The sequence below is a fragment of the Chiloscyllium plagiosum genome, chromosome 33 (assembly GCF_004010195.1).
Source record: "Chiloscyllium plagiosum isolate BGI_BamShark_2017 chromosome 33, ASM401019v2, whole genome shotgun sequence".
In the NCBI taxonomy this organism is placed as follows: domain Eukaryota; kingdom Metazoa; phylum Chordata; class Chondrichthyes; order Orectolobiformes; family Hemiscylliidae; genus Chiloscyllium; species Chiloscyllium plagiosum.
This window is the reverse complement of record NC_057742.1, coordinates 12,934,255-12,950,844: the sequence shown is the minus strand read 5'-3', so window position 1 is coordinate 12,950,844 and position 16,590 is coordinate 12,934,255. Positions and strand designations below refer to the sequence as shown.

Below are 16,590 nucleotides of genomic sequence, written 5' to 3'. Positions count from 1 at the left end.
CTTAAAGGCATTGATTGGACCTGCATGTACCACACTTTTAAACAATACATTCCAGACCTTGATGGTGCTCAAAAGGGTTTCACCTCCTATCACCATTGCTTCCTTTGCAAATTATGTTAAATTTATGCCCTCTGATTCTCGATCTTTCCACCAGTTGGAATAGTTTTGTTTAACTAATCTACTATATCACTCCTCTCATTATTTTGAACATCTCTACTATTTCTCTTCTCCACCTAATCTTTTCTAAGGAAAGAAGTCCAACATCTGTCTCCATAACTGGAATTCCTTATTCCTGCAGACCTTGTGGTTCTGTAGTGAATGCAATCTGTAATTGAGCTAATCCTCAGTTATGGCTCATCCCTATTTCCTCTGGAGTTGTAAGGAACAATTCTGGTGGAACAGAATCAATGGACCAAATGGCTGAGTTCTTCTCCTATATTTTATGAGAATAGGTCATTTCTAAATTTCCAGCCCCAGACAGTGTCTAAATTCCATTGGGTCCAGGTGATCCCAACAGCAGTTTTCTTTTCAATTCATCATAAAGTTGAAGTAGAAATGAGTGCTAGTTTAAATAGAAATAGGAAACAATCTCTTCAATCACCCACTCGACAAATCAGGATTCTTTTCAACTGTGCACAGATCACACGGACCTTGCCAGTCGACAGCAATAGAGAAAATTGCAGACATTGATTTTTGCTCTGAAGGTGGGGAAAAGACATTCTCTCCCTTTATTGACCTCTTGCAGTCCCAGAAATTTTAACCTGAAGTTTTACAATACTTGTGTCTGAGTGCTGGTGAAGAAAGACTAATTTTGCCAAAGTTTTGTCTTGAAGTCTTGAAAATTCAGAATAAATAATAATGTACTGGGAAAGTAACTTTTAAATTACATGAGAAGAGACTGCTGGTAGGTTGGCAAGTGGAGTTTGTTTGATATAGGCATAACTATGGAAAACGTACCAGTTAAATGATTACAGGCAGTAAACTGCCAAGTTTTGTACCGCCCAACAGCAAATGTTTATATTATTGTAATTTGATTTATTTTGTTCATTTGCTTTGCTCAGTTTCAGAAGTGACATCATGTACAGTTGGAGGAGCTACTAAGCTGTGTGTAATGCAATTACGCTTCGGACTGCTGACAACATCTTAGAATAAACTAGGTAACCAGTCACTAGAGTATCTTATATCAACAAATGTCAGTTGGAAGAGTCCGTGAGGATTTATAAGATTGTGCTGTCATACCTCCAATAGAATACTGACAATTTTAAAGGAAGGTTTCTACTCTGATACATGTAATGTAACAGGTATAAATTTAATGGAGAAAAGCACCAAATTTAATTACCACTTTACAAAACAGAATATTATTTAAAGCTTTAATACTACTTTTGTATCATTCTTCCGTGTTTTCAAAATAATAATGAAGAAAGGAAACGTAGATGGAAAGAATGTTTGAAAGAAAAGACAATATCAATATGGTAAATCTGCTAGATTACATTTTCAGTTCACACACAAAGAGATTTTCTGATTAGATTTTTTTTAAAAATGGTACCTCAACTGGATATGGGTCCAAATGCTGGCAAATGGGACTAGATTAGTTTAGGATACCAGGTTGACATGGAAGAGTTAGACCAAAGAGTCTGTTTCTGTGCTGTACATCTCTATGACAGGACATTGGTTAGGCCACTGTTGGAATATTGCATGCAATTCTGGTCTCTTTCCTATCAGAAAGATGTTGTGAAACTTGAAAGGGTTCCGAAAAGATTTACAAGGATGTTGCCAGGGTTGGAGGATTTGAGCTATAGGGAGAGGCTAAACAGGCTGGGGCTGTTTTCCCTGGAGTATTGGAAGCTGAGGGGTGACCTTATAGAAGTTTACACAATTATGAGGGGCATGGATGGGATATGGGCCAAGTGCTGGCAGGTGGGACTAGATTGGGTTGGGATATCTGGTCAGCATGGACGGGTTGGACCAAAGGGTCTGTTTCCATGCTGTACATCTCCATGACTCTGTGTCTCTATGACTCTATAACTCCATAACTGAAAGCATGTCCAACTTGAAAGATATGTCTGCTGTATATACGTAGATTGATTTAATCACATGATCAAGTTTATTTTTGTGGTGATGCTTAAAATTTCTTCTCTTCTTTGATAGTTTCTAGTTGATTTTCCAGGCTGTGTTTTAGATGACTCCTGGGTTCAGGCATTTGCTGGAACGAGAAAATTGTTACAATAATGGCAAACTGGGCCTATCTTTATTTAATTACTATTATCAGATTTTAATATTTGAGAGCCTCATCGGCCAAAGTGGTTTTTAAAGAAAACATGTCAGCAAACATGAGCCAAACTGACATTGTTCTAAAAGGCACTGAAACTCAAATCTGCATTGCCTGGGTAGTTCATACCTTTCTGAAAGTTATGCACATACACATCTCAACATAAGAATCATTAGGCTATTCAGCCCTTCAATCCAGCTCTACCATTCAATAAGATCATAGCTGTTCTGTTTGTGTTCCAAATTCCACATTTTCATCTCCCACTTGATCATCTATGATTCCCTTGCCTAACAAGAATGTATCCACATCTGCCTGAAATATATTCAATGGGATTGCTTCTATCGCTTTCTGAGGCAGAGGGTTCCAAAGTCACACAACCCTCATCTCTGTTCAAAAAGGGGTCAACTCTAATTTTCATTTGGTGTCCCCTAGACTTGCTCACAAAAGGATTGTTTCCGCATCCACCTTGTTAAGACCTCAACCAAATCACAGCACACTTTTCTAAACTCCAAGGGAATAAACCCAGCCTGTCAAACATTTCTTCATAGGGCAACCTGATCATTCCTGCTGATCATCCAACTTGAGAAAAGAAATAATCATTCTAGTCATCAGAATCTACAAAGTGAGCAATAAAGAAAACAGAACTGATAAAAATAAGAAGATCAAAGCCATTTTCTCTTACTCGCTCTCTCTCAAAAATGCACCATAACGGTACCCACCTCCCTCGAAATATCTCAGGAGTATTGATAGACACTGTCTGCTCCTTCACCAAGAATACCTGGCACAAATCTTAATTGATTTTGATACATGTCCCATCTTCTGACCTGCCACTTTTCTTTAACTAACTATGTTTTTTCTTTGATATTAATAGAATCAAAGAGTCATAGAGGTCTACAGCATGGAAACAGGCCCTTTGGCCCAACTTACCCATGCCGCTAGTTATAAAACTAGTTTTCAGAATTTAAACTAGTTCAATTTGCCTGCATTTGATCCATATCCCTCCATATCTATACCATCCATGTACCTGTCTAAATGTTTCTTAAATGACGAAATTGTATTCGCTTCCATCACTACCTCTGGCAGCCTGTTATAGACACTCAACACCCTCAGTGTGCAAAAATTGCCATTCTGGACTGGTTTGTATCTTTCCCCTGTCATCTTAAACCTATGACCTTGAGTTTTAGACTCCCCTACTCTGGGGAAAAGCTATTAGCTATCCACTTTATCAATACCTCTCATAATTTTATATACCTCTGCAAGGTCACCCCTTAGTCTCCTACGCTCCAGTAAAAAAAGTCCCGGCCTATCCGATCTCTTCTTATAATTCAAACCTTCCAGTCCAGGCAACTTTAACACTTCTAGTTAAGCAGAAAAGTGAGTTCATTCCTTACAATATTTATTGCTCGTTGGAATGTATCTATTCTGTATATTCTGAAATAATCCCTTAAATGTCTCGTGAATAATTGGATTCCTAATTCTTACCTTCAAGAAATCTTGTCATTTTTCTCCTTCATTTTGATGTAGTTCACTATACTTTAATTGATGTGTGATAGTTATAAGGTGAAAAAGAAATAAAAAAGTTGTTGTGACTAATCAAGCAAAGCTTAAAAAGAGGGATCCAGTCTCCCCCTCTTCACATGATCATAACATAATGTACAAGATTCAAGCCCCTTGACTTGTTTTCATTGCATTTGGGTTAGCCAAGGTAATTTTAAGGTGAGATATGGAACAACGAAAAAGCAAGATGGAAGATGTTAGCTTTTGTTTTGAAAGAAATACAAACTTTCTAAGGATTGTATTCACCATAAAAGTTGTCTCAAATGCCATAATGGATCTCTTATCATCATACAAATCCTTCCAAAATGCCTCTTGTATGTAATAAGATTGGGACGGTTTCCTGGTCAGCTGCACTCAATGTAGCATGGTGTTCTTCAATTTATAAGCCTCTGGTGACAGGCTAGGGAATGTTCCAGAAAATGTGAGGTAGGAAAACAGATGTAAATGTGTGTATTTGCATGCCTCCTGTGTCTCTAAATGTGGGAGGTTTCTAAGTCCATCAACATTATTGCAAACTAGTTTGCAAACAATTTTCTTTATCTGCTCTCAATGTGCATTGTCTTGATTGTATTTTGTTTTGATGTCTTTCAAAACAATTCCTACGTATCATGCTGTTCAGAATATTCCCTGCTTCACACTAACACACCAAATTATGACTTTGCTTTTTGTAGATCATTCAACATTCCATTTAGTGTTCCAACGTTTCCACAGTGAAGATAAGTCAAATGCTACAAAGCAATGTTTAGGTATTGCATAATTTTTAGTGTCACCAAGCCTACTCGATCAATGAGTGGGGACAAGGTAAACTTCCTCTGAGGCATCAGAAAGGACTTGAAACAAATCATTTGGCATCGTGGGCGGCACGGTGGCACAGTGGTTAGCGCTGCTGCCTCACAGCACCAGAGACCTGGGTTCAATTCCCAACTCAGGCGACTGACTGTGTGGAGTTTGCACGTTCTCCCTGTGTCTGCGTGGGTTTCCTCCGGGTGCTCCGGTTTCCTCCCACAGTCACAAAGATGTGCAGGTCAGGTGAATTGGCCATGCTAAATTGCCCGTAGTGTTAGGTAAGGGGTAAATGTAGGGGTATGGGTGGGTTGCGCTTCGGCGGGTCGGTGTGGACTTGTTGGGCCGAAGGGCCTGTTTCCACACTGTAAGTAATCTAATCTAAAACTTTGCCAAATAAAACTTCATTAATTATCAATTATTTACCAGTTACTTATCTCATTTGTGTCATTCTTCCTGACAATATGGAAACATAATTTGTATTTTTACCTGATAAAAAGGGCAAGAAAAGCAGTGATTTACCAATTTTTCTTTCAGCCTAGTCTATAGTATTCATTAAAATGATAGAAAGACCTATGATCTGAAGCAAAAATAGACACTGGAGAAACTCAACAGGTCTGGCAACATCTGTGGAGAGAAAGCAGAGTTAACATTTCAGGTCCAATGACACTTCTTCAGTTCTTAATTTTAAATTGCACCAGATAATCACTGTGACAGAAGACATTTGGCTATGTTCTAGGAAATCGACCCAGTTTGCTTCCAATCCAATGTCATTGTTGCATCTAGTTAGATCATTGCTAACGTGTCAGGGAAAAAGCGAATTGGAATTTTCATGGGTTACACAATGGGCACTACAAGAAGATAAAACTGTATGATGTTAAAACCACCACTCGAGTATTTTGAGCAACTTCAATTTGAAAGACTTACACTGTTGATTTATACAGTGTTAGGACACGGTGGTGAACCCCTCTGATACTTAAACCCAAACATCCAGAAAAGCTCACCTCACCTCATAACCTGTTAAACTATGAATGACAGAGAACTCCCAAATTCCACGACTTAAAGAAAATAATATCAATTTATTTTCAACTCTAAAAGTGAACATTAAGCAACAACTATTCACAACTCTAAGCCCTCCTTTCTCTTAACTGCTTACTATCTGCCTCCAACTCCTCAACAATATACTGTTCTAATAAGACACTTATTAAAATTTCATCAGCTTAATTTCAAAACCACACAGCTGCTGTCTTCTCCTGTGTCTTTCTTTTTCTGCCTAAGATGTCCCTGGGTCGTCGTCTTTCTTTTTACTGCAAATGTGTTTCATATGAAAAGGTATCTTTGATAGAGAGTGTTTCCTAATTCCTTGGCGTACAAGATGTTAGATCTCCAGGCGTTTCTATCTCAATGGCCATTGCTCTCTCTTAAAGGTGCAGTACATACCTTCAACTTCATAACAACTGTTTAAATATAACTTCCAAGTGCTCTTATGATGTTATAATAGTATCTCTACCATTAGATCAGGAGTCCTAGGTTCAAGTCCCACCTGCTCCAGAAGTGTTTCACAACATATCTAAACAGGTTGATTCAAAATATCTAGAAATACCTTCCATCCATAATGAGAGATCAGAATTGTAAAATTCCTTCAAAGGATTATATGATATCATTCATCATGCAATATCAGGTTCAGAAGTTTAGAATTTTAACTCTTTACCTTCTGTATAACTGACATTTTGTATACCATTGAGGCTCAACTGGAAGGCAGCATTTGGTCTCCTGAATTTCAAGACTAATGGGTTGAGATTGTATTGTTTGTGACAGCATATTTAAAGTTGATGAATGAGTTCTTACATTGTGCTGCTGGACAAGGAACTTCATATCAATGTAATCACATACTAATTCCACAGAGCTGGATTTTACCCTATAAATTTTCAACATCCAATGCAAATTTTGTCTAGAAACTAACTCGAAATCTGCCTGACAGAGAAACATGAAGACTCACTCACATCACATTTCTAATACTGAACATAGACTTAGCTATCTTCCTCGACTGATCTAGTTTTGTTATTATCCCCTGTTCTGCTTGTGCTAATGTTGATACTAAATGAAGTTTAGGTTTCCTATGGATTATTACGGCACAGCTCTGTGGCTGTCACACCCTGAAGTGGGACAGAAACATGGATCTTCTAGCCCAGAGGTGGGAGCATTACCACAATGCTATAAGACCAGCGCCTCCATCCTCCACCTCCTCAAAAGAATGAAAAATATTCTGGTGGCTTCTACTTCTCCTTGGCTATTTGATAGTAACAGCTGCATAGAGGAGACACTGAATTGTTTATTAAAGCATTCGAGATGATTAAAAAGATTTAAAGGCAATCTTGAGTCTTTTGTTGTAGGTGGGGTTGGGTTGAGGTCTCACCTGCTCCATTTCTGAACAGGTTCATTAGAAAATATCTAGTAAGAACAAGCATCCCCTCTGACGATAGAGTGCAGAACATACATAAAACAAAGAATTGCAGATGCAGGAGATCTGAAACAAATTGAAGATTGTTTCTAACCTTTTTTTCTGCACTCAAAAATGGAAATTGCTGGAGAAACTCAGCAGGTCTGGCAGCATCTGTGGGAAGAAAGCAGAATTAATGTTTCAGGTCCAGTGACTCTTCATGACCTGCTGAGTTTCTCCCGCAATTTCCATTTTTGAGTGCAGAAGAAAAGATTAGAAACAATCTTCAATTATGTGCTGGGCTGCTCAGAGGTGATGCCTGGAGAAACCTCCTTACACAATGTGATGTGGGAACCTGTGATTTTCAGTTCTTTTGTTAGGTAAAGGTAGTAAGAAGTATTGAGCCAAAGTATGTAGGTAGAGTTACAATAAAGATTAGGCAAAAGTGAGGACTGCAGATGCTGGAAACCAGAGTTTAGATCAGAGTGGTGCTGGAAAAGCACAGCAGGTCAGGCAGCGTCCGAGCTACAATAGAATTGAATGTTGGGTCAGGTGCTAGAGACGGAATGGCCCATTCCTTTTCCCAGGGCAAAGGGTGATTGAAGTAATTTGAACTCTCCTCCTTCAGAATTTTAAAAAGGTCAAAAGTTGGGCTGACAAAGAGTCAGATTTTCCTCTCGCAGTTTAAAAGACTTTGACTTCCTTTAGGTTTTGCTTTCTCTTTGTCAGCTTTCGGTCGGAGCTTTTGCCTGCATTGTGTAACAATTTGTGATCCAGTCAACTCCACCTGTAGGTTCAGATATGGTGGTGATCCTTCTGTGCATTCTTGTCCTACCTAGTCCCTTCTCCCCACCATCTCACCTTGAGACATTCTCATTGCCCGCAGTGATGCAGTGGAAGGGAAATAATTAAATAAGATTGTCAGAGCCCATGAGGTATGAGGGGAATTAAAACAAGGAAAGAGCTGCAGATCAGAAATAGTTCCTATTGCAACAAAGGAGGTTTCTTTCAGCCCTATTAAACATGCAAACCTGCAGTGCTCATTGCTTGACCGTGCTGGGCCATTATAATGAGGCATTCAATTCTACTGCTGGAGTTGCAGCTGGCAGAGAGGAAAGCAGTGCCCCATTATCTGCATCATTGAGATGCTTAACCATTTGAAGCAGGAGTTTAGAGCACCCTGCCCCATCCAGCCAAAACATGTGAGGCGTGTGCCACTGAGTTATCACACAACTCTGGGCATTCTTGCTTCTTCGAGTGCCCAGTAAATGGGTACTAATGAAAGAGTTTGAGAAAATAAACATCCCCCCCTTGCAATTGCCAGTCTTGGCATCACCGGGTCTAAATTATATGCTGCTTGTCTGTCTTTTCTTTTCCCTAGGTTTTAGAAGCTTTGCTGGCAGCTTTCACAGCAGTGGCTTTTTCTTTCTCCATTGAACTAACGTTGAAATGATGTTGTGAAAACCACCCACAATTTTGCATTCCAGCAGTTTCCCTTAGTTGACAGGCCTGTCCAATAACAACATTCAGCAGATAGTGCAATAAACAATAACATTCTAATAACTTTCCCGATGGTATCAAAGTGACTGCAAGGAGTTCATCAAGGAGTTAAGTTTAATAAAGTCTGGAAGTCGGAGGGAAGAGAATGGAGGGGGTTAAGTAAAGAGTAACCCTGGGTGACTCACAAGAAGCCAAAGTCACACAGATAACGTCAATTTTGGAAACAGACGTGACTAATAGTTGCAATCCAGATTATGATGCGATGACTTTTCAACATGAGAATTGTTGATATGCGAGTGCACAAAGTGGCAGGGCACACAACACTCACAAGTAAGGAATTATCCCATCGATGTCATTTATAACTTTTGAAAAAAACAGCAGGGTTGAAATAATTTGCCAGTTCTGACGCAGTCACTGGGGTGCTAATGAGTTTGAAAGCAACCGTAATATCTTTCTGTGGTGTATAATGTCATTAGAATCCTTCACCCATGGTGTAACCTTGTCACACTGCCTCTCAGCTGTTCCATGTTACACTGTGTATAGGATTTCCAGACAAATCCTTTCCCAGTAAGCCCCCTGCCCAGAAGAATCTAACACTTTGCCATGTATACCGTCACACTTACAGTGAAATTCTGAAATATTTCCAGAAGCAGCAGAAACTCTTCAAAAGGGAAACGTTAGTTGTTGAATTTCAAACTCAGTTTCAAAGATAATTGGAAAAGTTGAGCTTCTCTAGACACTTTCTCATGTGTCCTGTACAAAAGTCAGTTCCTAATGATATAGATTAAGACTATGTGAACGTCTGGGAAGGGAGGGCATATTCTGTGTGAATGGCTGACTCCATTGCATATAATTACTTCCATGTCATTCCACATTTCTTCAGAAGTTGATTAACATTAGTCTCTAACTCTTCAGCAGACTAAACTATCATGCACAGCTTCTTCCTGTCTATTCTATGCAAGCTGCCCATAATTTTGAAAAACATGTTCAGTTCTCTTCTTGGTCTCCTTCTCTCTAACTTCAATCTATCCTCATAGCTGAAGTTTCCCCATTCCTGAAATTACTCACAGAATCCCTACAGAGTGGAAACAGGCCCTTCGGGCCAACAAATCCACACTGACCCTCTGAAGAGTAACCCAACTAGACCCATTCCCCTACTCTATTACTCCTCATTTACCCCTGACTAATGTGCCTCACCTACACGTCCCTGAACACTATGGGCAATTTATCATGGTCAGTTCACGTGACCTGCACATCTTTGGATTGTGGGAGAAAACTGGGAGTACCCGAAGGAAACCCACACAGACACAGAGAAAATGCGCAGACTCCACACAGACAGTCACCTGAGGCGGGAATTGAACTCAAGTCCCTGGTGCTTTGAGGCAGCAGTGCTAACCACTGAGCCACTGTGCCACCCCACAATTCTTGTAAATTGCTTCTGCACTCTCACCAATGCATCTTTCCTATAACGGAGTTTCCTGAACCATATGCAATGCTCCAGCCAAGGTCTAATAAGTATCTTATACATATTTGACATCAGCTCCTTGTTCTTGTACTCTATGCTCCAGTTATTAAAGCCAAGCAGACTTGTACATCCTGCCACCTTTGATGATCTGTGAATATATACCTCTTGGTCCCTTTGCTCCTGTTCCCCCAAACTATTATACATTTATTTTATATTGTCTTTCACTGTTCTTCCTACCAAATTATATCACCTCATGTTTCTTTGCATTGAACCTGACCTACCACATATCCACATAACTCCATAACCTGTGGAGAAGCATTTTATGCACTATAATGTTTAATATTTATTTCTTTTGTGGAGCAAGGGAGAATGGGTGAACCCATCTGCCAATAGCTGCCATCAATACCATGACAAATGAAAACAAAAGCACCATTTTGATGATCTTTTGGATTTTTACCTGAGTCTGCAAATCCACTGCAATTCTACAGAAACCAAATGTAAAAGATCGAACATTGGGAACCCGCTCTGATTTAACAGCCAACCACGATAAAAAGTTCTTAAATAATAAATAGCAAAATGAAAGCTCTGTTAACTGTTTGGGAATGGAGACGGAATTTGACATAGCTAAATGTTTCGGTCCCTAAAGCATCATCTTAGATTTCCTCTTTGACTTGTCAAAAGCTGGCATAACCCAGAGCCAGTACTCTGTGCCCATGAGCAGCACTATGTCTGACATCATTAATATTTTATAGATCTGGACGCATTGGTTTTTAAATGAGCCAACATCCTTTTAGGAAAGAGAAGACATCCACTAATTGACACAATACTGCAAGAATAGTCATCAGAAGGGCACCAGATTCTCAACCTCCCTGGGATTCGGCGATATGCTGTTTAACAAAGGTCAGCAATCTGCAAACTTTACATTCATTTTATAGCATGGAACCTGAGTGCCAATCTTCCAAAGCTGTGTTTTAATGCAACCACAATCAGTCGATGGCCTAAAAGGTGTAATACCTGGCTGCATGTCGTCCACACATTTGACGAACCGAGGAAAAACTTCAGTGATACCCCAAGGCCTGACTGGTGAAGTGCGGCATTCCTACAAACACTTGGGAATCATTGGCCCAAGACCATCCAAAGTGGAGGAAGAGCATTCGGGAAGGCATTAAGCACCTTGCGACATGCTGCTGGGAATGAGCGGAAGCCAGTGGAAAACCGCATAAGGAGTGCGCTGCCACACCAATGGCCAACCTACCCCCTTCCCCCAACCACCTTCTGCCCCAAGTGTAACAGAGCCTGCAGAAGCTGCTTTGGTCTGTACAGTCACCTAGACACTCAACCCAAGGTTGGGAGAGAGTCATGTTTGTCTGGCAGGGACTGCCAATGATTGAATAAATGAATCAAAACATCACACATTACTTTAACTCCATATTATTGATGTTATGAGTATGGGTGGGGGAGGGGTGGTAGTCTTACACTGATTCAAGTGGAAGTGAAGAAATATTTATAATTTCTTTTCTAATAAAAGTGGCTAGCACTGTGAATTATTAACCATGCATTGAGAAGAGACCTTGTAAATGATGATCAATGCTTCCACCTAGTCTGTGTAGTAAAACTGGACACCCTATATATCCAGCTTGAGGAATTATGAAGTAATGTACTGGTGATTTGCCTGAACATGTGAGCTGTCATCATGTTCCACCAATAACTTCAACAAAGAGGCCTCGCACTGAACCTGGGAGTTCATGTTATTCTGAGAAACTATCATCATAAATCTTAGAGCTCAAACATTTCTGTCAGAGGATCTTTACATGCGATTCATTTTTTTAATCCTGGGTCATCTGTTTAAATGTGCTGGTACTTCAAGATCAGGGCAGCAAGTTTCAAGATAAATCAATATTTTTTCAAATTTTCTCCGTCTCTATTCTGTTAGGCATTTTCTCTCTCTTTTATAGATAAATGTAATATATATGTGTAGTATATAAAAGGGGCTTGCATTCAGTTAGCACCTTTCGTGATCACAGGACACCCCCAAAGTGCTTTAAAATGACTACTTAAGTTTTGTAGTGGAGTAACTGTTACATCTGTAATTTGGGGAAAGTGGCCAATTTGCACAGTAGGCTCTCACAAATAACAATGTATTATAGGCCAGCTTCACTATTTATAGTGATGTTATTGAGGAATAGATATTGGCTTGGACAAAGGGGAAGATAATTTTCTCTCTCCAGGATAATGCCATGGGATTTTTATGTCCATCTGATGTTTCATTTTCTAGAGGTGGGGTCTGATTGTGTTTCAGATGAGTCTTCTGCTGTTACTATTCATTTCAACAAGGACTTTGTAGTGATGTATTTTCTATTGAGACAGGTAGAATACCAGAGGTGTTTAGATACACCCTCTGATAGATTGTTCACCTGTCATATGACTATCATCAATATATGACAATTTCTTAGACTCATGCTGTTAAGCCATTAATTTAGAATGTCTCTGAGGCCCAAAATCTCTCACAATATTAAAACCTGATTGCTCTATGATCATGGAAAAGCGCAGCAGGTCAGGCAGCATCCCGGGAACAGGAGAATCGACGTTTCGAGCATAAGCCCTTCTTCAGGGCTTATGCCCGAAACGTCGATTCTCCTGTTCCCGGGATGCTGCCTGACCTGCTGCGCTTTTCCAGCAACACATTTTCAGCTCTGATCTCCAGCATCTGCAGACCTCACTTTCTCCTGCTCTATGATCATGTGGAATCTGAGAAGTCTCATTTGCCAGCATTTGGCTCATTTCCCTCTTAAACCCTTTCAATTCATTATTGAGTCAAGAACCTATCTAACTCTGCCTTCAAAATACTCAATGACACCATGAGCATTGCTCTCTGGATGAGAATGCCAAATGGTACTATATTAATTTAGGATATCTGGTTGACATGGATGAGTTGGACCCAAGAGTCTGTACATCCCTCTGACTCTGTGACTAATATTGTTCCCTTCCCTTCTCCTCGGGTTTCATTTACAATTATTGTATCACGCTACTGCCAAATTAAACTATGCAACAAAACCGATAAACATCATAAACAAAAGATACAATATCCCTGTTATTCTTCTATATAAAATGCTGGTGCGGCCACACTTGGAATATCATGTACAGTTCTGGTCGCCCCATTACAGGAAGGATGTGGAAGCATTGGAAAAGGTGCAGAGGAGATTTACCAGGATATTGCCTGGTCTGGAGGGAAGGTCTTATGAGGAAAGGCTGAGAGACTTGCGTCTGTTCTCATTGGAAAGAAGAAGGCTAAGAGACGATTTGATAGAAATACACAAGATGGTCAGAGGATTAGATAGGGTAGACAGTGAAATACTTTTTCCTAGGATGATGACATCAGCGTGTAGGAGAGGGCATAAATACAAATTGAGGGGTGTTGTAAGACAGATGTCAGAGGAAAGTTCTTTACGCAGAGAGTGGTAAGGGTGTGGAATGCCCTATCTGCTAATGTAGTCAACTCAGCCACATTAGGGAGATTTAAACAACCCTTAGATAAGTACATGGATGATGATGGGATAGTGTCGGGGGACGAGCTGAGAGTAGTTCACAGGTCGGCGCAACATCGAGGGCCGAAGGGCCTGTTCTGCGCTGTATTGTTCTATGTTCTATGTTCTTGGGGTGTATAGAGTGGCACTATACATCCAGATCTGCCCTCCAGCCAAGGTTGACAATGTATTGCTAGGTTAGAGTTACAAACTACCCTGTTGAGATTGGAAGCAGCAACAAAGGCTGTAATACTGTTATATCTTCAATTATGTTATTATAAGCTTCAACTGGTGGCACAATCAAGCATTTTGCCCATTATTTATGTCTTTTTTTTTCTTGCTGGCCTAAAATTGTAGGTTTTATAATGGAATATTTAAGTGACTAGAACTCGGGGCCACATTTAAAAATAAGAGATTTTCCATTCAAGTTGGAGAGATGAAGCGAATTTGTTTTCCTCTGAGGGTCATGAGTCTGTGTAATTCTCAGCCCAGAGAGCAGTATTCATGGTGTCAGTGAGTAATTTGAAGGCGTTGTTAGATATGTACTTGACTAACAAATAAAGTCAAAGAGGTATAGAGTCTTAACAGGAAAGTTAGGTTGAAGCCACAATCCAATCCAATCTTCCCGAACAGTAGAACATGCTCATGGTGTTGGATGGCCTTATCCTGCTCCAGATACGTATGTCCACATGAAGCCATTCAACTCATCATGTCAGTGCCAGCCTTATACTGGAGGACTTTCAGAACTGATCCTATTACCTTTCCCTCTAGCTCATTTTATTATTCATTTGTGAAATTTTTATCCCTACCTAATTGCTAGTTAAAAGTCACCCACATTGCTGGAGTCCAATGTAGACCAGGCAGCATCAAAGGAACAGGAGAATCGACGTTTCGGGCATAAGCCCTTCTTCAGGAATCAAATGCCCGAAACGTCGATTCTCCTGTTCCTTTGATGCTGCCTGAACCTGCTGCGCTTTTCCAGCAACACATTTTTAAGCTCTGATCTTCAGCATCTGCAGTCCTCACTTTCTCCGATGTAGACCAGACCAGACCAGATCAGAATGATGGATTTCCTTCCCTGAAGGGCATTTTGAGCCAGCTGAGCTTTTACAGCAACCAGAAGCATGGTCACCCTTACACTAGCTTTTAATTCCAGATTTTAAAAAAAATTCAAATATCACCATCTGCCAAGGTATTATTCGGATCCATGTCCCCAGGACATTGGCTGGAGTTCTGGATTACTAGTCAAGTGACATTACCACTATGCCATCACCTCCCTTTCATATATATATATATTTCAAATGTTTATCCGACTGTTATTCACATTCAACGTACAATGTTAAACTTCTGAGAAATTCCTCATTGTAGAAGTTGGAATGTTCTGGTGATAAAATGCATCTGAAAACAAAGAATATTGACAGGTTACCACAACAAGGCAGGTTTGCTGTTAAGCTGTGCTCTAATAACATAACATGAATAGGATCATTGGGATTATGTAAGTAAGCTGCTCATGTTAGTTGACAGAACCTTTGTGTATTTATAAAACTCAGTTCACGTACAATTCATCATCATTGAATCGCGCATTTTACCTTTTAATAAACTACCCTCTCTTTCATTCTCATTATAGAAAAGATAAAAAGTTGCATGAGGGGAAAGGGGAAAGACAGCAAAATAATATCAGACAATAATGTAATGTGAAGCATAATCTTTCAAACCTGTCATTTGACTAAATTGCAATAACATTCTCCTTTCTCCTTTTCTCTGAACAAGAAAGAAGAACAGATTGGTCAATTTTCGGTGCTTTATTGGTTTTAGGTAAAATGTTCTTTAATAACTGGCAGTATTTATGTGAATGCTATCCTCAAAATAGCATCCTAATCATAAAGGCTCCTTGTGTTTGCCTTGAGTACATTATGCTGTTTCTGTATTCTTTTGTGCCTTCAAGATAAGAGAGATCATTGCAAACAGCTGGTCTATAATATACTGCAATAAATGTACGATAAAATATTATCCATCACTTCAGCTTACCACTGAGCTTCCCCCAGTGCAGCCTGATGGAGTTTAAGAAAAGCACAGGGGCAGGATTTAGGGCAAATTGACCCTCCTGTAATGCAAAGTTGAAGAAAAATTGCCTGAAATATTTTCAATAATCCTGCTTTTCAGATGATGGCTTGGCTCGTGTGAAAGGTTTGTAATTATGATTTTGCACAGCCGAGTGAGCAGAGACCTCCTTGTGAGAGATGGAATGAGGTGATAAATATTCTATGTTATGACGTATGAAAATGCAGAAGTCAATTGTACTTGGAGGGGGCAATTGTTGTTTTTATGAGTTTAGTAACACACTATGGGGAAAGAACACAGATACAGTAACAGGCATATCCTTATTATGCATCGTTCTAAGGCAGTAAAATGAAATGGATTGACAACAAAGAGCATTGCAATTTAATTATCAGTATAAGTTGCTCTGCTGAGGTTTGCAGGCTGTTTGTTCTCAGTAACATTTTCTTCCTTTGAGATATTCCTTGATTTTGTTCAAAGATTATGGAATGCCGACTGCACAGAAGCAGACCATTCAGGCTGCCATGTTTCAGCTATCTTTCTGCAAGAGAAGCTGACCCCATTTCCCCTCCTATATCTTTTCCTAATAGCCCTGCAGTTTGTAATTTTCTTCAGATAATTCTCCAATTCTCTGTTAAAGGTCTGGATTGAATTGACCTCCACCATACTCACAGGCAGTGCATTCCAAACCCTGACCACTTATTGTGAAAAGTGGAGTGCCACAAGGATCGGTGCTGGGTCCTCTACTTTTTGTCATTTACATAAATGATTTGGATGCGAGCATAAGAGGTATAGTGAGTAAGTTTGCAGATGACACCAAAATTGGAGCTGTAGTGGACAGCGAAGAGGGTTACCTCAGATTACAACAGGATCTGGACCAGATGGGCCAATGGGTTGAGAAGTGGCAGATGGAGTTTAATTCAGATAAATGCGAGGTGCTGCATTTGGGAAAGCAAATCTTAGCAGGACTTATACACTTAATGGTAAGGTCCTA

The 16,590-nt window shown here is 39.8% G+C and overlaps 1 long non-coding RNA gene across 1 annotated transcript in view; it reads right to left on the bottom strand.

Moving 5' to 3' along the window:
* Positions 1-1,963: 1,963 nt before the first annotated feature.
* LOC122539668 overlaps positions 1,964-16,590 on the bottom strand; it is a 17,818-nt gene continuing 3,191 nt past the window's right edge. Inside the window, exons 2-4 of the long non-coding RNA XR_006309142.1 lie at positions 14,874-14,936; positions 3,752-3,802; positions 1,964-2,203 (exon numbers count right to left, since the gene is read on the bottom strand). This is a non-coding gene — a long non-coding RNA (uncharacterized LOC122539668). The remainder of the gene's footprint in view (positions 2,204-3,751; positions 3,803-14,873; positions 14,937-16,590) is intronic.